This window comes from Erythrolamprus reginae, chromosome 1 (genome assembly GCF_031021105.1).
Source record: "Erythrolamprus reginae isolate rEryReg1 chromosome 1, rEryReg1.hap1, whole genome shotgun sequence".
Classification (NCBI taxonomy): domain Eukaryota; kingdom Metazoa; phylum Chordata; class Lepidosauria; order Squamata; family Dipsadidae; genus Erythrolamprus; species Erythrolamprus reginae.
In genome coordinates this window covers 261,345,253-261,368,017 of record NC_091950.1, presented here as the reverse complement: position 1 = coordinate 261,368,017, position 22,765 = coordinate 261,345,253, and positions in this window count along the sequence as shown.

Here is a 22,765-nt window from a genome sequence, read left to right as displayed (position 1 = left end):
TTCAAAGTGGGCATGACAGCAGTTTAGCCTAGAGCTCTGCTTCTCTGCAGGGGTTCCCCCTTAATGCTAACTAGGGTGGACCCTGCTGGGCTTCCAGGCCCAAACATGGTCAGTTTTACATTGTCATCAGCTAAAAATCCCGAAGGCCTGAAAATATGTTCCTTTCTTAGAAACAAACTGACACATGCTTACGGATGTTATTCTGACACAATTCTTCCCCTGCCAGAGCTCTCCTTCCTGCAGAATTGTTAATCCCTGCACAAATGGGTATTGACAGTGGATTTTCAAAACAAGTTGAGATAAGATCTTCCCCTTTTAGAAAATAATGGTATCTTTCCTTAATCTTTCCTTAATTTGTTAGTTTTAACAAATAATTTAATCTGGGCTGTAAAGGTGCAGATTACCACTAAATCCTTACTTGGCTGCCCTTGGATACAGGCAGCCAGTGGCCAAGCAAGCAGTAGGAAATATAGCTGTCTTTGGCAATTGTTTCCTGTACTATTAGGGCTTGCTAGTCAGCCCCCCCCCCCCCCGCCTCTGTTACATCCTTCTGGCTCATTTTCATCAGAAGATTAGTTAGGCAAAATGGGCCACTTGGTTGGATAAAGAGATTTCAATGACGTAACCAACCATGTAGGTTTAACATTCTAGAAGGCAAAATATTGTTGGTATTTCCCCAACAACAGCCTTTCCTCCTGATCCAGTTAAGATGCTAGAGTAGTGATGGTGAACCTTTTTTCCCTCATGTGTCAAAAGAGCGTGCACATGTATGATTGCAAATGCGCGAGTGCCCACACCTATAATTCAATGCCTGGGGAGGGTGAAAACAGCTACCCCTGCCCTCTTGAAGCCAGAAACGGCCTGTTTCCCAAATTCCGGTGGGCCTAGTAGGCTTGTGTTTCTCCCTCCCCAGGCTCTAAAGGCTTGGAGAAGGGAAGGTAAAAACACCCTCTCCATCCCATCGGAGGCTCTCCGGAAGCCAAAAATGCTCTCCCAGGGCCTCTTTGAGCCCAAAATCAGCTGGCTGGCACACACATGCATATTGGAGCTGGGCTAGGGCAAAGGCTCGCATGTCAGCAGATATCACTCCGTGTGCCACCTGTGGCACCCGTGCCATAGGTTCGCCATCACTGTGCTAGAGGAATAGGACTTTTGTGACTTCCATGTCTCTAAAAATTGTCCTGTACCAGTTTTGCATCTGCACAACTGCAACTGGAGCCTCTTAGCACTTAGGAGTTATAGCATCATGCAGTTTCTCTGTTTAATTAGCAGGGCCTCATGTCCTCTGCTAAAGTTTGTATCATTTATATATTAATTCCATTTCTTACATTCTGAATAAAATATGGAGTTCTGAAATGTTGATCACATTTTGCTTGCATCTTCCTGGCCCTGAATATTTATATAAAATTAAGTTCTAAACTATAGAATGGAAGCATGGGGAGGGGGACCTAATTAAGGGGAAAAGTATTGCACGGACAAAAGCCACAAAGACAAACATAGCTCCTTTTTGCTTTAATTTCTGCATCCTTTTTCTAATCATGTCTTTTTTTAAGATGGCTGGTACAATAGATGTCAGAGTAATATAAAAGCTGGAAAGCTTTTCATAATCAAATGGCTTCATACTGAGTATGAGATTTAAAAAAATAGAAATCAGCCAAGACTAGCTATGAATCTATCACAGCCAATTTTTTTTCCTTCTAGTCAAACTATAATCACAACAGGGCTGGTCTGAATATAAATTTGGATCTATAAAAACAGCTCTTTTTTTAACTGAGCATCTTCCCTGTTCTGCAAAATGTACTCAATGCTTAATGACAAATGTGGATGAAGTCCTTTTTTGAAATTTTCTATTCTCTGTCCTATCCATCTTTCTGCCCTTTCCCAATTATCTGTGAGACATACATTCATATCTGCAAATTAATTTACCACCGAGCTTTGGTTATCTATCACCCTTTCACTTTTAAAGGGCTCAAGATATATGCATTATCTAGTCTGTTATATATGCATTTATTACTTTTTTAAAAAAATGTATCACAGTGGATTGCTTTAAAAAGAACTCTCTAAAATCCATGCAAATATTACTACACTGGAAGTGTTCTTTCCTATAAAGCAAAAAGTCACTATTATAGCACAGCTGCTTCTGTGCAGGAATAAACAGGTTCACTTAGTGAGTGATGTGCCAAAATATCCAGGGTGGCTTGGCAATCAAATCAAATGAAATTCCTCTTATAGAATTTCAAGGAAACAGGAAAATAGTTATTTAATTTATTGTTAAAGATATATTTTACATATATATATATACATGTGTGTGTGTGTGTGTGTGTATATATACATACATACATACATATACATATACACACACATATATACATATACATACACACACATGCATACACAAACACACTAATTCTTGTTAACAATGGGGATAAACTGAGTGCCAAATATTTGTCATCTGTATAAATCTATACTACCAGAGAAACTATTTGATGTAATTCTATTTTCCCATGCTTTTACAGTTTTTTTGAGTAGTTCTGTTTGGTAGCATGCAGGATATCTATACAGAATATATAGTGCAATGTTTCATTACAATAATTTCTCGCTTCTTGGTAATATCTCGTTTAACAACAACAAAAAGTTGTTTATTTGAAACTTCTTTGCCAATAGTTTTATTCCTGTTTTTTTTCCCATTATCTTTTCTCTGCCTTTGGCTAATTGTAAAAAGAAGAAGAAGAAAAAAACAACAGATGTGCTTCACTATTTCCCTTTTCTCCCATGGCTCTTTTATGAAGCTGCCTCTTTTAATTGGTTCCTGTATTGTTTATGATCATATTCTGTAAATAATTCTGCAAATAAATTTTTTGACATAACTGGCTTTTCCCATTATTAACATAGCTTGAGGTCATTGAGAAGACATCCAAATCAGAAAGTCATAAGGGGTAGAGATATCCTACTGAGGCACCAGATCACCATTAGACGGCAGTTCACAGGTAGTTCTAGTGAAGGGCTACCAAAATTTATACAACTACACTGTGGGCGTGGCTTATACAGGATGTCCTGCATTTTCTTTCAACATATTTCAGTGCAAATTGGTCCCCCCTCCCCTGTCCAGGCAGCAGCCCGCCACTGGGTAGTTCTCGCCAATCACACTTGCTAAAGAATACAATAAGAGGAAACATCATATAACCAGGCCTGATCTATTTCATTATTTATTTTTATCTTGCCTTATTTACTCTTATAAACAACATCAAGTTGTTGAATATATCTAGTACTCTTCTCCCACCCCGTTATCCCCACAAAACAATCCTGTGGGGTGGGCTGGGTTGAGAAAGAGTGACTGCCCCAAACTCACACATGCCTAAGGTGAGACTAGAACTCATAGATTTATGATATCAGTTCCACTGGGGGTATTAAGCAAAACACCACTGTTCATGAATTATTATTATTACTGTTGTTGCTGTTATTGTTATTGTTGTTGTTGTTGTTGTTGTTATTATTATTATTATTATTATTTATTAGATTTGTATGCCGCCCCTCTCCAAACACCCGGAGCAGCTCATAACAGTACAAAAGGCAGCATCACATGATTATGATTTCCTGTTGGCTTTCTCATTGACTGCTTGTTGGAAGCTGGCTACGGGGGTCACAAAATGTAATCACTTGACCACAAGACACTGCAGCTGTCATAAATGCACACCTGGTTGCCAAGTGTAATTATGTGATCCAGGGGCGGGTTCCACTTGCCTTCCACTCGCAATGTTTCTCACATGTACGTGTCCCTTCCGGCAATTTCACTTCCGCACATGCTCAGAAGGTGGCTCCAGGCCGAAACAAAGCTGAGGAGCTGCTCAGTTGTGCTTTTAATGAAGAAATAAAGGTCGGTATTCATCTGCAGGTGAGTGGGTGGGCGGGCTTTTCTCACAGTAGAGGACGAGGAGAAGCCATAAAAACAACAAAAATTGCCAAAAGTTACAAAAAAAGAGATGGTGGTGCACGGACCAGCACAGACAGAAATAGATCTGTGATGCCAAAATTACATCACAAATGAGTTGCTAACGGTTCAGGCGATCTGGTCCAAACCAGGAGGAACCCACCCGGGATGTGATCATGAAGCGGCTACAGCTTTGAAGAAATGTTGTTAAGTCTCCTTTTTTCAGTTTCATCAAAACTTCAAACAGCTGTTGAATGAGCAGTCAATAAGCAAAGGCGACGTGAAATTGCCCTCTAGTGGTTATCTAGATTTTCATTGCCCAGATATGGTAGTCCGAGGAAACCCTGAGATACATAATTGCTTATCCAACAAAGCTAAAATCTATGTGGATTGTTATGTACAAGTAGTCCTCAATTTACAACAGTTCGTTTAGTAACCATTCAAAGTCACAACGGCACTGGAAAAAGTGACTTATGACCATTTTTCACACTTATGTCTGCTGCAGCACCTCTGCAGTTGTCATTCGGATGCTTGGCAACTGGTCCATAGTTATGACGGTTGCCATGTTCTGGGGTTATGTGATCACCTTTTGTGAGTTTTCTGACAAGCAAAGTCAATGGGGAAGTCCAATTCACTTAATGACCATGTTACTAACTTAACACCTGCAGTGGTTCACTTAACAAATTTTAAGCTGGAAAGTCTTAAAATGGGGCAAAACTCACTTAACAAATTTCTCACTTGGCAATATAAATTTTAGGCTCAATTATAGTCATAAGTCAAGGATATGTACCTGTACATGTATAAACTTTTGTTTGATTTACTTGTGCTTTCTGGGTTAAAAAAGACTGCTTTTACACTGGAAAATTTCCTGTAAACTAAAACTTCCTGATCTTTCTGTAACTTAAATTTAGGCTTCCTCAACTTTTGGGGCAATATTGCAAGGACTCAAAAAGCAGCTGTCAAGAGAGCTGGACATTCACAAAATGGCCACACAAGCAGTTAACCAAGAAGTGATTTTATGTAACTTTATTTGCTCAATCTCTTGAGCATCCCTAGCTCATTTCCTAGCTCATTTTCCTTTTGACAAAGTAGGACAGGACAAAGTATTTGTATTCTTGTTAAGATGCTGGAGCCTATGATTTAATATGATTGCAGATGATTTTTATAGTATAATTACATGGGAGATACAAGCATTTTATTTTTATGGTAACAGACTAAAAAACAGTTTGCAAAAGGAATTTCTGAGAAGACACACTGCTTTTCATTAGATAAGCGATGCAAGCTTTTGAAACAATTTAATATATTTATTACGTGTGCAAAGATGAATTTTGGTCACATGACCATGGGGAGGTTGCAATATTTTTCAGTGCCCTTGCAACTTTGAAAAGTCACTAAACAAATATAAGTCAAGACATAGCTGTATAACCCTACCAAAAAGAACCATCAAAGAAATTGGCGATACCTAAATGCAATTTCATTCAGTGTAGCAACAATATCTCATTAGAGCAGGGCACAAACCACTTGTATGTGTACCATGCAAAGAGCACAATCAGGCCATTTAACACACATTTTAACACAAATAGGAAACAAAGCAGAATTAGTCGCCACCATATAACACTACTAACAGTTCATCAGTTGTATGAAAAATAAATTACAATCACTCTTTTAGTAATATTTGTTCAAGATAGAGCCAAGGATTAATAGATAGATAAATAAGTAAAAAATTTTGAATCCTCTTGTAGGGGTGGTGGGGGTGACGGGGGGGGTGTTGTTAGGTGACGGGCACATGCACTGTGCACTGTTATATGTTTTATGTAAACCTATAAAACCAATAAAAATTATTTTTAAAAAAATCAGTTGTATTTGGGAAAATACAGAGAAAATTAACTGTGCAGCAGCCCACATCGGCAGACACTGCTGGAAACGGTTTCCATAGTAGCTGAATATATGTAGGGCGGGAGATGTACAGTAGCTGCTTCAACAGTTTGAAAAGAGATTCTTCACAAATGCTCCTGCACATTCACAACCCTTCTGGTGGACTGGAACACTCTTATTGTGCATACACAAATGGAGGTACGTGATTTATACAACTTGTGTGTCAAAGATGAGGGAGGGAGTCAGGACATCTGTAGTCCATTAATTATGGACATTTTTCTTTGGTCAATGGCCACGTTCATTACTATTGTTATATTTGAGGAGCACAGTATGCATTTGAGCGAAACAAGTGCCTCACCCAAACACATTTCCTGGTTTATAGTTTAGAACTGGAATGGAAGAAGGAGCTGTTCCCCATCCCCCCAGTTAAACAGCTTAAAAATCTGGAAACTTTACCCTATTAAATTGGAGAGCTGACCCACCTCTGCCAACTACCCCAAAGTTGCCAACCTTGCCATGAGATAACCTCAGGTGCACTTAGCTGCTCCTTCCAGCCTTTTAAACTCAGTGGTACATGACAAACTTTTATGGCAGCTCATTTTAGAGCAGCTTTTAGGGCTTGCTCACCTTTGCTTGCTTGCCCACCTGTCACTCAGCTCTTGCCTGTGGCTCCTAGTAGCTGCAGCATGCGCAGCAACCAACAGCTTTGACAGGTTGGCCAAACCAGGTTGAGAGTAGCCATTGGGTCATTGACCTTCAGTGAAATAGGGATGTGTCTATCCCAAGCATGTGAAGACAGACTACATTCTACCACAGTAAAGAAGGTAGGAAGGGGAAGAAAATTGCATTGGTTATATGATGTACTTTTAGTTTTGAAGCATTTTTGGTTAAACTTTTAAGGTTTGGGGTTGTTGTTTTATAAAATAAGGTTCTTGTTTGAATAGCCTTTACCCTTCAGTCAACACAACCAAACCGGTCATTCAGTTACAAATTATTGTGGTTGGCTCTGGCCCAGCTCCTGCCCCAGGGAATGTGGAGGTGGATGCAGGGGAAACTTCAACATGTCATAGGCCTGTGTTATTGCCGACAGAGTCAGTTCAAAGTTTAGTTTCCTTAGACGAAGAAGAGGGTGGGAGTGACTTGGAAGAGGGGGTGCTTGGCACACAGCCCAGGCAGTCAATCTCCATTATCTTTCATTGATTCGGATGAAGACGTCTTGGACCCACACAAGCACAGAATTATGCGTAGAAGAGACCAAGTAAGGACATATTACAGGAGATAAGAGAGGCCACCTGTATTTGGGTGGGGCTCCAGTAATTAGGGCTGCTGCTGTAAATAGCAGCATGTGGGTTTGGCCGTTGTGGAAGAGTATCTGATCGCAGTTCTTCAGGAATCCTGTGTTGCTGTTTTCTGGACTTTGTTTGTTGATTTTTCACGCCTTTGAAACCAAAGCAGAGCAACGTGTGTGTGTGTCTCACTTCGTTGGAAGAAGAAGCAGTGTGAAGTTTCTTCACAGTACTTAATGGCTGCTTAAGGGAAATTGTACAGACTAGCCGTTTATTTGGGGACAAGTGCTCTTTGCAGTACAAACAGAGTGCCTAGTTTATTTTGAATTTTGTGATAAAGAACATTGTTTTGAATTTTCAAACATGTGTGTGTCTGAAATTTGTCTGAAATTTTCGGGAGGCTCCTACCAGAGAGCCCGGCAGAACACAAATTTTCTAACATTGAGTTATTTCTGAATAGACCCAGGGCATTCCCTTTCTCTAATTCAGCACCATGGAGAGCCCTGCTTGGCTTGAAAAACAGCAGTTGTTCTGGACCGTTCTTGGGGGGGAAATACAGTCTGGTCTTATTACTTCCCCTCTCTCTACCTTTGATGGGTACAATCAGTGGTTATATACAAGGCTGTAGGTTAACAGCTGATCAGAACAAAATACGTCAAGCAATTTCTCACACAACTGCATTGGTGCCCTTCTTTAATTGGCAAACTTTAGTTTAGATCCATGCTGGTGAACCTATGGCATGGGTGCCATAGCTGGCATGCAGAGCCCTCTCTGAGGACATATGAGCCATCATCCAGCTTAGCTCCATTGCACATGTGCATGCCCCTCCCACTTGCCAGCAGATTTTTGGGATGCATAGAGGGCCAGGGGTCATAGAAATGTGTGTGCATGCGCAGGGGGTACCTTTACATGGTAAAGCCTTGACTTGCCATTGCCCTGCTTATCTATGGTTTAGTGTTTGTTGATCGAAAGTGGTGATCTCTTTAGGGAAAGGCTTTTTTATTTGGTCAAAGAGACCTCAGGAAGGAGGATCAAGGAAAGAGACACCATTACATCTGGTGTTTTCCATTACACTTTAATGTATGTCTAAAGCCTATTTGAGTTTGTTTGAGTCTGGTTCTGTCTGTGTTGGTCCGTGCACACTGCCATCTTTTTTTTTTTGAATTTTCAATGATTTTTTGGGGTGTTTGGATGCTTCTCCTGATCCTTTGCTTTGAAACAAGCCCTCCCTCCTGCACCCAGATTAATACCAATCTTTATTTATTTGCCGAAGCACAAAAGGTGCTCAGAAATCATCTTCTGAGCAGGTATGGAAGTGAATTTACATGAGGGGGATGCACGAGCAGAGCGAGTACGCATGCACAAAATATCACGATGCAAACCGGTGGTGAAGGTAAGTGGAATCTACCCCTGCACATCTCCCTAACTGGCCCAAACAAACCCCAAGAACAATAGTCATTTTTATCTAACTCAGTCTCATGAAGTTGCCTTTGTCTTTTCATCCTCAGACCAGTTGGTCTCCCCCAGTAATGGGCTGCTGCCCCCATGGGGGGGGGGCAGACACAGTGGGGGTAATAAGTATATGCACTATTTATTTAATACTTAATAGTTTTTTATTGTCCTTCCTTCTCTAGTACATTAGTATATCCTCAATTATTTTTTAAATATGAAATAATTAAATGGTATGTTTTTACCCATAAATTTAATCATTATCTAGAAATGAACTTTTATAGCAATTTTTAAAAATTGAGCTAATTGTGTAATCTGTTATCATACCGAACCTTGTGGGTTCAGTACAAAACCTTAAAATGTTACTGTGCTTCTCCATATATAATGCTATCATTTGTCCTTTTTGTGGCTATTCAAATAATGAGACTTAATCAACTGAAAAAGAGTCCAAGCAACTACAGTATATGAAAACTTATCTTGGTCGGTAAGCCACTCTCACCCAGTCAGATGACTTTTAAGCCACCCCAGTCACATGATTGTCAAGCCACTCCCACCTGATCACATGGCTGGCAAGCCACTCCTACCCATCCCATGACCATCAAGCCACGCCCACAAAATAAACCACACCAAGAGTGTGGCAGTAAAAATTTTGGCAGTCCATCACTGATCTCCCCATTTCAAAGTAATGTTTCTTCCTGATAACATTTGAGACATGGACATGATGCAGCAAACTTCACCTGCCCAATTTCTTTAAAGTGTCGCAACCATTCCTCCTTCTCCTCCTGCTATATTTATTATATAATAGGGAATATTATGAACACAGATATCTACCTTAGCAAATCCTCCCCTCCTTTTTTCTATATACGGTAAGGCAATTCAGGTAATTCCCATGGGAAATAAACAGGCTTTCCTACTGAAATTTCTTTGGTAATGCATATTTTAGCTTTGAGGCCATTTCAGAGGGCAAAACAGCTGAGTAACAAGAAAACACCATCAAACAAGAAGCGCTACTAGGACCCAAAAGGATATCAATACAATTGTTGATTGCATAATAATTAAAATGATATTTATATCATTAGAAAGTAAGCTGTGCTTGTAGTGTCTGTGTGTTTTCCAATTTGTAGCCATCTGCAGAGAGAAAGATGTGATTAATCAGCTTTTTGCCTGGAAGCCAAGCTTCAAAAAAGCAGACTCCAACCTCAAGTGTAAAGCAGCTACCACCAGAGGGAGCTCCTGAAATACAGATGGATTTTCAATTTGCTTGCTTTTCTGAAAGATCATAAAAGGTTAGGATAGTAAAATCTAGTAAATACAAAGCAGGTTATGCTGGGCAGGAGCAGCGGTGGGCTACAAGCTGGAATGCTAAATTGCGCTTGCCTCCATGGCTTGTAAGTTCTTGCGGGACCAGCATGATTTTGCTGCTGCACCTGTGAAGGTAGCAAAATTGCGCACGGAGCTGCAGGTAAAACCTTGCCAAAACACGGGCGCAATTTTGCTACCTCCACGGGTGCAGCAGCAAAATAGCACTGGTCCCACAAGAACTTACGAGCCATGGCGGTGAGCATAATTTAACGTTCCGGCTCTTAGCCCACCGCTGGGCAGGAGACACACAGACCCACAGTAGGAAAGTCTACACAGGAGTCCCCAAACCTGGCAACTTTAAGAATGGTGGACTTCAACACCCAGAATTCTCTAGCAGAGAATAGCTGGCTGGAGAATTCTGGGCATTGAAGTCCACAAGTCTAAAAGTTGCCAAGTTTGAAGACCTCTGCTATGTTTGTTGATTCAGAAAAAGCTTCCAACATAGCCACTAGATGTGAATAGAATTGTGGAATGCGGTCTATTCGTGTGGTTGAAAGAGTTGCTAAATGTGTAAATAACAGCATATAATTGAAGTAAATGATTGGTGAGGAGAGGCGACAGGATGTTTCTCAAACATTTCAACTCTGTGCAAGAAGAAATAAAGCATGTCCTTATGCCTGCTCATTGTATTTATGGCTGGATATTTGTGGTGGTGTTGTGGTGTTTCGATTGTGGACATGAATATGCATTTACAGATAGTTCTTGCTTAATAATGGTAATTAGGGCTGTAATTTCCATCATTAAGCAATGTGGTAACATATAACATATGATGTCACATTACCAGGTCACTTATCAACAGCCCTTCCAGTAGTCCCCAGTTACCATTGGTGGTGGAAGCTAGCAGGGAAGATCTCAAATGGCAATTATATGACCACAGGACAACTGATGACTGGCATTTCAAGAACCAATTGTACAGACCATTTCTTCAGTGTCATTGGAAGTTTGAATGACCACTTATAGTCATTAAATGAGGAATACCTGTTTTTTGGTGTAACACGATGCTGTGGTGTAGACTGTGAACCTGAATGATTCCACCAAACATTAGGCAGATTGCATGATGCGATGAAAAAGGGAAATGAATCCAAGACTAAGATAGAGTGAACGATTTGTAGTTATATATAAATGTCAGGCTAATAATTAAATGGCTTATTTATTTATTTATTTATTTATTTATTTATTTATTTATTTATTTATTTCCTTGTTATTTATTAGACTTATCTGCCATCTATCTCACCTCTGGTGGCTTACAAACATTAAAAGCCAATAAAACATTGCAACCAATAATATTCATATATCCCCTTAGAACAGTGGTTCTCATCTCAACCTGGGGGTCGGGACCCCTTTGGGAGTCAAACGACCATTTCACAGGGGTTGCCTAAGACCATGGGAAAAGACAAATTTCCCATGGTGTTAGGAACTAAAGCTTCTATTCTGCCACATTGGAACATATTTTTACAATCCGACCAATCAGGTGTTTATAGTGGGGGTGTCCCTCTGACCTTCCTGCCAATCAGCTTAAAGCTCTGTTGGTAGAATTGGCACTAGACTTATGGTTGGGGGTCACCAGAACATGAGGAACTGTATGAAGGGGTTACGGCATTAGAAAGGTTGAGACCCACTGCTTTAGAATGTTTGCTAAAGAGGGGGAAATGGATGGAGAAATTTTTAGACTTACAAATACTAGCAGAAAGATAGCAGTAAAAGGTCTGCAGTGATGAATGAATGCTGAACACCATGAAAATTAGTTTGGAATAACATTCTTCATTTACCAAGATGCCTCCTGTTGACTCCTCACTAGTGTTGGGCGAACCAAACTTGCAAAGTTCGGGCTCGTGCCAAACTGCAGTGTTCGGCATGCCGAAGCCGAACCCAAACTTTTTTAAAACACCGCCAAATGCCACCGCCCGGGAGGAGAGTGGGGAATCCCACCTCCTTTTGCTTGCGGCGCTGCGGCACGAGTCTACGGAGAGGGGTGGCATACAAATCTAATTAAAAATAATAATAATAATAATAATAATAATAATAATAATAATAATAATAATAATAATTTTTACAGAAAAGGATGCCACAGTGGCTTACTGCTGTTTGGGTTCGGGTTCAGCGAACTCACCCGAACTTCATGGCAAAGTTCGGGTGAGTTCGCCGAACCCAAACTTCGTTGGGTTTGCCCAACACTACTCCTGACGACTACCTGGGTCAGCTCCTTCAATTTTCTTGGTAAGACTTTGGAAGTGATTTGCTGTTGCCTACTTCCTATGGCTGAATCAGAGTGACTAGCTCAAGATCACCCAGCTGCCTTGGATGGGATTGAAACTCAGGGACTTTCAGATATGAGCCTGAGAGTTCAGCATCTCAGGAGAAGCATGAAAGTAAGTTGAATGCATTGGGGATGACTCATTTCAGACCTTGGGTGAGTTCCTCCCTGTTCAGACCGGTTTCCCTGAACTGGTAGCATCCCTCTGGTGATGTCAAGATGATGTCACCAACCCGGTTCGGTTGGTACTCATATGTGGGCACTGCCATCTCTCTTTTTTTAATAGTACTATTTTAAAAATATTTTTTATTCTTCTGAGCATGAGTAGAAGCCGAGTTTCCAGCACTGTGCATGTGGTCACCATCTTGGTTTTGGCCTTTTTTTCCCGCCACTGTGCATGTGCACATGAGCAAGGCGCAGCCAGGTGATGTGGGAGAAAGCCAACCAATAGGTGTTCTGTGCACAGTCCTTAGAGCGAACCCACCAACTCAAAAATCCATTACTTTATGATAACATCAAACTCTTTATTGAGAAAAGTATACATAACAAAAAGCAGATTTTAAATGGCAAGGAAAAAGGAGTTATTTTTCTCTTTGGAGCTAAACATAAACAACATCCAGGAAAGGCACCAAATTCGGCCTAATTAGCATTCTTTAGATAACAAGTCTATTTATCGTTTAAGCATATGAATTTACTTACCAAAGTCCTGGGCAACAAGCATCCAGCAGAGAATGTCTTTTATTGAAGCAGAAATCATGGTTTTAAAGCCTTGTCTCACATCTTTTCCATTGAACAACATTGAAATCCTAAATTTCCCAAAATCCTTTGCCATTAAACTGCCTGGAAGTGACATCACACCCCAAAGATGCTAAGGCTGTATACTAATATATTTTACTATGCAAATCCTCTCACCTTCTCAACAATCTCCTATAGTGAGGGTCTATCTACTGACTTTCCACTCTAATGTCTTCCTCATCCTCTGATTGGGACCACTCCATTGTCATGTCAGCCCCCTCTAGTGGTTCCTCAGGTTTACTCAGGTCACTTTCTCTCTCACTCTTGCTCTCTGCTTCAGCTGGCATCCCCCCTGGCCCAGGGTATCCAGAGTGGCCTAGCTCATCCTCCTCAGAATTTGACATGACCTGAGGTGGACTCACAACAGTAGCAAGGTAAGTTAGAACCTATCCCTGCTTCAGACGTAAGTATAGTCAAACAAGAGTAGAGAATGAATAGGCAAGGAATAAATACTGACTGAAGAAAAAAGTGATAGCTGAAAGGGTCATGTGTAGAGAATAAAAATCAAATTGTAAAGCAAGTAGAATATATGGAGGAAGTGTATGTAAATCGTGAGAAAGGGGAAAACCAAAAAAGTGATAAGTAGGCATTGATGAAAAAGAGGGAAGGAGAGGGGGACAGAAGAGAAGGAGGGGAGGGAGGGAGCGAGAAAACCAACAACAAAAGGCACAATCAACCTAATCATGGATAAAAACAAGAACAGTTTGTAAGCATACAAAGATAAGAGAGATGTGGGGAAATATATTGTTATAAATTAGTTTGGCTACATTTTGTTTATTTTCTTACAATTTCTTACCCTGTTCAGTATTGTGCATCATTTGGTTACTTGCAAAAGGAATCATATGACGGCTGTGCATATATTATGCAGAGCTTTTCCAGAGAGCTTCTTACTTTTTCCCTAATCGGAAATTACACCTGGTTTATTTATAAGAGAATATGAATCTTTACAATCCCACTCATTTGAAAACTTTCCCAAGTCTTAGTCATGATATATTCTGGATTAAAAAAAAAATCTAAATTCTTATATTTTTGGAGATATTGGAGAAGGAATGAGTCTATTAAAACCACATCTAATTTTAAATAATTTAAATTGCTCTTGGAGATTAATCCCACCTTTCCCCCTACTTCATTTAATGTATTTTTAGCACTTTATTTCTTTGAATTTTCATTCTATTGTGAGAAGTAATCAGTCCCAGATGGACATTAGGAACAGTGGATGCCATTATGAGTTTTATATGCCATCAGTCATGTCAAAAGAATGCCAGCCAAGGCTACTTAAAGTTCTTGTTGTACATCAAGTATACAAGATTTCATTGTGTTTTGGAGACAGATACAAATACTACAGATTGTTTATTGTTCTTGGAGAAACTTCAAGAGCTGCTTTTAGATTTTTGCTGAGACATTTGTCAGATTTTTAATTATCAATATAATTTATAGTCACAAGCATAGTAAAGAAGGTACGACATTCTGTGCTCAATTATTCTACAAATGTGAGAAATTATCAAAACAAACATTGAATTGTGTACACACATGGTTAAGCCACAATCACAATCAGCAAACTAATTAATCCAATGTTTGACAAGGAGAGTAGCAAAAGGGGATGAAATTAATCCTTATTAAGTAGAGATAATTGCTATTGTAGTGAATCAACACAATTAGTCATTTCATTAACAACAAAAAAAGTAAGCAACAGACCTATAGATAGTGTTATTACAGCAAGTTGCAGGTAGTTCTCGACTTACAAACAGTTTGTTTAGCGATGGTTCCAAGTTACAATTCTACTGAAAAAACAACAACTGCAGTACAGTGGTACCTCTACCTAAGAACGGCTCTACTTACGAACTTTTCTAGATAAGAACCGGGTGTTCAAGATTTTTTTGCCTCTTCTCAAGAACCATTTTCTACTTACAAACCCGAGCCTCTGAAACTGTAACCGGAAAAGGCAGGGAGAAGCCTCCTTGGAGTCTCTCTAGGAATCTCCTAGGAGGAAACAAGGCCAGAAAGGCAGAGAGAAGCCTCTGTGGGGCCTCTCTAGGAATCTCCTGGGAGGAAACAGAGCCGGAAAAGGTGGAGAGAAGCCTCTGTGGGGCCTCTCTAGGAATCTCCTGGAAAGAAACAGGGCCTCCACCCTCTCTGTGGTTTTCACAATCGCATACATTATTTACTTTTACATTGATTCCTATGGGAAAAATTGTTTCTTTTTACAAACTTTTCTACTTAAGAACCTGGTTGCAGAACAAATTAAGTTTGTAAGTAGAGGTACCACTGTATTTCATTTCACTGTGGCAAAAGAGGTCATAAAATGGGGCAAAATTCACTTAACAAATGTCTCACTTAATAACAGAAATTTTAGGTCTCAACTGTGATTGTAAATCAAGGACTACCTGTATAGAAGCCTCTAACCTCTAGAAGGATGTTTGCAGTATCATTTCTGCTGTGGAATTATTCTAATAAGAAAAAAGATTAAACAAATGTGAAATTCCACCCAGAATCAAATCCTCCTCTCATTTTCTTTTTTTCTTTTTTTTTGCTTTGTTGAAATTATTTTCACCCCTCTGCCCTATAATGCCAACAGTCACATCAGTGACTCCAAAATCAGCCTTTTTCAAGAGGAGAATCCAGAAGCAGTTCTAAGCATTCTATTTGGGATCCCATCCTGTTGTCCATAGACAATGATTCATAAATCATTCCCTATGGACAAGCTGGTTTGGCTAGAAAATCTTCCATTTCTGTTACCATAATAAATTCTTTGTTTTCTTGTTAACCAGGATGGTTTAAATTGGGTGGGTTTGGTATCATCACTACATCAAAGCGGAAAACAAACAAAATGTGTTTAGGGAATAATTAACACATGGATATGTTTGTTATTTGGAAAGATGAAGTATTTTAAAAAAAATGAAATATGCTTCCTTTTGGTTTCTAATGTTTATTCCCAACTGAATAAACACTCAATGCCTTCTCCTTCAAAGGCATTGGCATCACTCACAGCTCAGTCTAAGGAATTTCTTAATACTGGAAAATCATGTTATTTAGACATCCTCCTTGGTTATAACTCTTCTACCCCGCTTTGGCTTCTAAGAAGAATGACTGGCTGAATCCTTTTTTCTTTTCTTTTTTGCAGCAGAGCTTCTACCATGCTTTGAAACTCTGGTTTGACTAAAACCCTTCATCGAACCTTCAAGGAGGTCTGATTTTTGGCATTGTAAGCTGCACATTGCAAGTAACAGAAAGAGAACAATAAACATATGTTATGAGCAATGTTCCCTCTATTTTTTTCCCGGTGTGGGCGGAAAAGTATAGTGTCTGAGCGGCAGTCCCCTTGGGACTGGGCAGCATAGAAGTATAAATAAATAAACAAACAAATAAATAAATAAATAAATAAATCCCTTCTTTTTTATTAAAAGAAATTAATAATAAAACAAAACCAAACTCTATTACTATTAAAACTAAAACAACCAGCAAATCCAAAAACATAACTATTAGTAAAAACAGGTGAGGGCTGGGTTTTTTTTCTCTGTTATTATTTAAATGCTTTTACCATATGCTTTAAATCAAGAGTCACTTCTCTCTCTGTTTCTCTCTCTTTCCTGTCATTCTCTGCCTCAATCATTTTCTCATTTCTCTTTTTTCTCCCCTTTTTTCTATCATTTCTCTCTCCCTCTCTCTTCCTTCCACTCCTCTCTCTTTCTTGCTTTCTTCCTCTCTCTCACTCTCTTTCTTCTCTCTCCTCTCTCACTCTTTCTTTCTTGCTCTCTCTCACTCTCTCTCTTCCTTCCTATCTTCTCTCTCTCTCTTTCTCTGTCTCTCTCTTCCTTTCTTTCCTTCTCTCTTCCTCCCACTTTTTCTCTTTCTCTCTCTCTTTTCCTTCCTTCCCCTCTTCCCCTCTCTCTCCCTCTCTTTCTCCCTCTCTCCCTTTATATTTATCTCTTCCTCCCTTTCTCTCTCCCTCTTGTTCACTTTTCTCTCCCTTCTTTCCCTCCCTCCCTCCTTCTTTCCTCTCCTCTTTCCCTCCCTCTCTTTCCTTTCTTTCTCTCCACAAGGCTCAAGCCAGCTGCCCGGGAAAGCCAGGAAGGTCCTCCTGCCCCCCCCCATGCTGAAAACACAATGGAGGTCTGCCGCCACCAGCTTGAGCCTCCCGTTGCCCGATCCGCCCCTTCTCCTCCTCTTCCAAGAAAAGCGTGGAGGCTGCCTGCTTGAGCCTCCCGACGCCGCTTCGCCTTGCCTGTCTCCATTGTGTTTTCGGGGGGGAGTGGCAAGAAAGACCTGTGCCGGCCAGGAAAGCCGACTTTCCGGCAAAGCAGCGCGCTTTTCAAATGCGCTGCTTTCCTGCAACTCTTTCCTGGGGGGGGAGGCCACTCCCCCCCCCAGGAAAGAGGTGCAGGAAAGCAGTGTGTTTAAAAGGCGCGCTGCTTTCCTGGAAAGCCGGCTTTCCTGGCCGGCACAGGGCTTTCCCGCTGCTCCCCCCCGAAAACACAATGGAGACAGGCAGGGCAAAGTGGCATCGGGAGGCTCAAGCAGGCAGCCTCCACGCTTTTCTTGGAAGAGGAGAAGAGGGGGCGGATCAGGCGGGCGGGGGCAGCACCAAGAGGTCAGCGGCATGAGGGGGCGGGAGGCACAATGGGGAGGCAGGGGCGGCCACGGCTCCCTTTCCTTCTACTGCCGGCGCCTCTCCGCCCCCGCCCCCCATGGGCTGGCAGGGGGATGGGGAGCACGCGCCCATGGAAAAGGGTGCGTGGGGGATATTTTGGGGCGAGCGCGTGCTCACGTGCGCAGCTTACAGGGAACGGTGGTTGTGAGTTGTTGTGGTTGGCTCACAGCCAAGCCCTCTAGCAACAGTCTTTGAGCCTGATGAACTGGGGCTATCTGGGCACAGTCGGCTTGTGTGGCTGTCGGAGGACTCAGACAGCGAGTTGGAGGAGGAGGGAGAGTCTGGGTGTGAGATGCCTACAGAGGCTATAGAACCTCCAACTGGGATTTGCAGCCCCCGACTGGGGTTTTGCCACAGTCTGAGAAGTAGGAAGAGGAGATAAGGGACCCAATCCTGAATGTTTGGGTGAGAAGAATGCAGGGGCAGCAGGAGCAGTTAAGAAAGCTCAGAAGAGGAAGTGAGCTCAGCTGTTCATAGTCTGCATTCCCAGAGAATATATAAGGTGGAGGAGTTGGAAGGTGCTCTTTGCCAGAAGCCAACGTTCGTGTTTCTGGAGAAGAGCCTGTGAAGAATGTTTTATGCCTTACAAACCTGGATACAGTACTGGACATTCATAAGGTTAATAATATTGTGAGAAGACTTTTTGCTGAGAAGCAAGTCTGAATGACTTTATCTTATCAAGTTGGCCTCACGCCTGGATTTTGACAGGGGAAAATTTTAACTGTTTTTATTGTTGTTGTATTTATTCCGATTGTTAGCCGCTCAAAGTCCTTTTGGAGTGAGCGGCATATAAATACAATAAATAAATTTATTTCCTGCATGGAAGCAAAGAACCCGGCAATTTTTGCTGCTGGAAGGACATGCACAGCAGCTGGAATCTCACTGCGGCGCCTAGAGTGGGAACTGGCAAAAGTGGCCTGCCCAAGCTCTGGCCATGCACCTGTTCTCTTGCGCCACAGGAGAGAGATGCCTGCGGTGCAGGAGAGCACAGAGCAGGCTGCATTACCAGAGTTTGGGGCCACCCGGCCTGCTCCCCATGTCATGCTCTCAGCACCCCCTCGGCACCACAGTCACGCTGTGGGAGCAACTATATTAGAGTTTGTTGCAAAATCACAACCAGAAGCACACAGATATGGGTGACTGACTGACTGACCGACTGACTTATTTGTTTGTTTGTTTGTTTGTTCCATTTGTATGCTGCCCAACTCCCTAGGACTCTGGGCAGCTGATTCAGCTGGATTTATAAACTTTTTTATAAACATAGAAACAGATGAATTAACAATACCATTAGCAGAGCTGTTTTTCAAGCAGTTACAGACAGCAGAGAACGGTTAGTTTCATTTCAGCAGAGTTCAGAGTGAGAGAGTACAGAGTGGACAAAGCCATGCCCAGCCTTAACCTTAACCTTAAGCTTTCAGTTTCAATTCTCTGCACAGACTCAGATATATTTAGCTCCCATTGGATGACTTAGTTGCTATGCCCATTGATTGGCTGATCTTATTATCATTTGCTCTCCCAGTTCATGTATATCTTAACAGCATCCTGCATCTAAGAGGGTTTTCAGTGATTGGCCATTTACTGCTACAGATACCAGTTGTAGCTTATTGGTAGATCTACGAATTGGTTCAAGGCTTCTCAAGATCCTTCCTCTACTTTAACCTGTATGTCACTGCCGGTAGGTCTCAGCATGGAATTCAAATTGTTGGTGATGTATATAGTCAGCAGCCTTCAGAGGTGAAAAACTGCTCAAAGCTTCCAGGCTTCCACAGACAGAGAAGGAGTCACCCAATCTTCTGGCCAGTAGCACTCAGCAGCCACTATTTCAAACATTGTTAAATAAGAATCAGTTTGGTCTCACAAACAGGCTAGAAGTCAGGAGTCTGGGAGTTCTAGTGCTGCCTCAGGCAGGAGAACTGGCTGGGTGACTTTGGGCCAGTCACTCTCTTTCAGCCCAACCTGACGAGACGCGATCCCCGCTGGACGGGGGTCTCGACAACCCTGTGATGGTTCACTTTACGAGGCCCGATCCTGAAACCATTACTAGTGCTTACCAATGAAACACGGAGTCAATGGTCTGGGTAAAGTGACAAAGCTTTATTGTTTACAGGTGTGCTTTTTATACCCTTCATATGCAAATGAAGGGGTTTCAGCTAGTAATTTTCTATTGGCTAAATACAAGTCTAATTTCTCCTAATATACGTTTCTTATAGGCTACAAATATAAGGTTTTTCAAATCTATAGGCTAATAATAAAACTTTTGAATACGCAACTTATCATAGGCTATTTCTATATGCAAAAACAAGGCTTCTGAGCACCTAACTGTTTATTGGCTATTTCTATTAAGCTTCTAATAGGTTATAAAAGGTATCATCTACAGCTTATGATAGGCTACTAAATTCTCACTTTATGCACCTATCGGTAGCTGAGTTGCCAGCCAATCACACTGCCAGTGTCTTATCTCGTGCCAGGAGTGCTGTTGAGGGTTTTTTCTTACTGTGTGAAAAGTTCATGGCCATTGTATGACTCACTGTCTCTGGGCAAATCTTCACCATGCTTTTTCAGATAACTGTCTCTGCGTATATCCTAAAGCATAGCTAATATTTGGCTTACACAATCCCTACACCAACCCACCTCACAAAGTGGTTGTTGGGAAAATACAGAGGAGAAAGGAATACTGTCTGTGTTTGCTGCCTAGAGTTATTTATAAACATAATAAGGATGGGGTGTAATTAAATAAATATCCTCATTCTCCCCCATCTTCGCCAACTTTATTTCTATGGGAGATTGCAGAATAGAAGGAGGAGTCAAGAAAAAGGCATCCTGCCTTCTGAGCTCCAAAATAGTCACTCTCTGCTCCTAATACGTTTGCTCATAAAAGATCTTTTCCTCTTTGACGTATCTTTCCCTTTCCAGTTGACCTTGGGGTGCTTCCTCCCATTGACACTGTGCTGCGTCATCCAGAGCTTGCTGTCCGTTTATCTTGACTTGCAGAATAGCTGTGACGGAATCTACTTCACCCGTAGCCTGCTCTGTAAGTAGGGCTGATTCATTTCAAAGTGGAACTTGGGTTGCTTCATCAATGGAGTCATCTTCCTGATGGTGGTGATTTAACTGCTGAGAATCTTTACAGCAGTGGTTCTCAACCTTTCTAATGCCGTGACCCCTTAATACAGTTCATGTTGTGGTGACCCCCAACCATAAGTCTAGTGCCAATTCTCCCAACAGAGCTTTAAGCTGATTGGCAGGAAGGTCAGAGGAATATCCCCACTGTAAACGTCTGATTGGTCGGATTGTAAAAATATGTTCCAATGCACCAGAATAGAGGCGTTAGTCCCTAACATCATGGGAAATTTGTCTTTTCCCATGGTCTAAGGTGACCTCTATGAAATGGTCATTTGACTCCCAAAGGGGTCCTGACCCCCAGGTTGAGAACCACTCTTCTAAAAGGATATATGAGTATTATTTGTTGCAATATTTTATTGGCTTTTAATGTTTGTAAGCCACGAGAGATGAGATAGATGGCAAATAAGTCTAATAAGTAACAAGGAAATAAATAAATAAATAAGCTAGGTTATTTAACTAGGTTGAGAACCACTGCTGTAGAAAAAGTGCAGAGAAGAGATGATCTGATCTCTTTATGCAAATCTTTGAGTATATCATTTCGGCGCAGAATGAAGACAAAACCAGCTCTGGGGAATTCCCAGGTAATTCAGTATAATTAAAATATAGAGTGCTCCCTCTCCCCCCACCCATTCGTGTAAGTTACATTGTCCAGTTAGGTGTCCAGGTGTTGTTGTGGAAAGATATGAGCATTGGTTGAAATGTCCTTGAGACCATTTCTTGTTATCATCTGGAATACACATTCCAATCTCTCCCTCCCTTTCCCCTGGTCTTTTGGCAAGCTGCAAAGCAGTGGGGGAAAAATGAAAATAGCCTGAATACACTTTGAAGCTTGACAGCAACTGGCTGCTGTTGAACCAACTTTGGGTGAGCTTGACTTTTAGGACATAGCTCTGCTGTATCTAATACACAAATTTTTACTTTAACACACTGAGGAATTCTCTCTGGTATGGAAATTCTCTTTGTTTGTCCCAAAGGTGGTTTTTCAAAAGACAACTGGACTTTGTTTTCCTTCCAAGGAGTTTATTAAGTTCTGATTCTTTGTTGTTCTTTCTGGTATCTGCCATCTTCTCCACCTTCCACACCTGCAGAACAGCCCTTAAACTAAACTATTATTTTGCCTGCAGGCACTTACACTCAGGAGTTGTAGCTTACTCATGAGGAAGTTGGAGTTTCTTTTTGCCACGCGCCTCCACTGTAACTAAGACAGCCACAATCAACTGAAGCCACAATTGTTGGACAAACATCCAAAAGAGGGGATTCTTGTTCTACCCCATTTGCAACTATATTTATCATCAAGCCACAAGGAAATGCTAGATTATGTACACATCGGTTGGTTACAAATCCATTATAAAAAGACAAAATTTTAAATAGAAGTGACTCGCTAACTTGTAGTCGCTAAATGTGAAACCACAGCTTCAGCTGCCTCTTGTTGCCCTGCCCAACTTCCTCTTGAAGCCTAACCACAAATACAATATTGAAAATATTTTTAAGTGCCTAATTGCTTCTAGTGCTCACTAAATATTTACTGCTCTCTGCTAAAACATGTATTAATAGTCTAAAGGTTTAAATTCTTCCCTACCTATCTAAGAACACTTTGATTTCAGTATCACTAAGTGACCAGGTTCACACTGTGTTAAGCCACGGCTGACTTACCATATTTTTTGGAGTATAAGACACACTGGAGTATAAGACGCAGTTCAGTTTTGGGGGAGGAAAATAGGGAAGGAAATATAATAATAATAATAATAATAATAATAATAATAATAATAATAATAATAATTTATTAAATTTGTATGCCGCCCCTCTCCGAAGATTCGGGGTGGCTCACAACAATAATAAAAACAATATTACAGTGAAACAAATCTAATATTTAAAAAAGCATATAAAACCCTATCATATTTAAAACCAAACAACATATACATACCAAACATAAAATATAAAAAAGCCTGGGGGAAGGTGTCTCAACTCCCCCATGCCTGGCGATATAGGTCGGTCTTGAGTAGTTTACAAAAGACAAGGAGGGTGGGGGCTGCCACAGAGAAGGC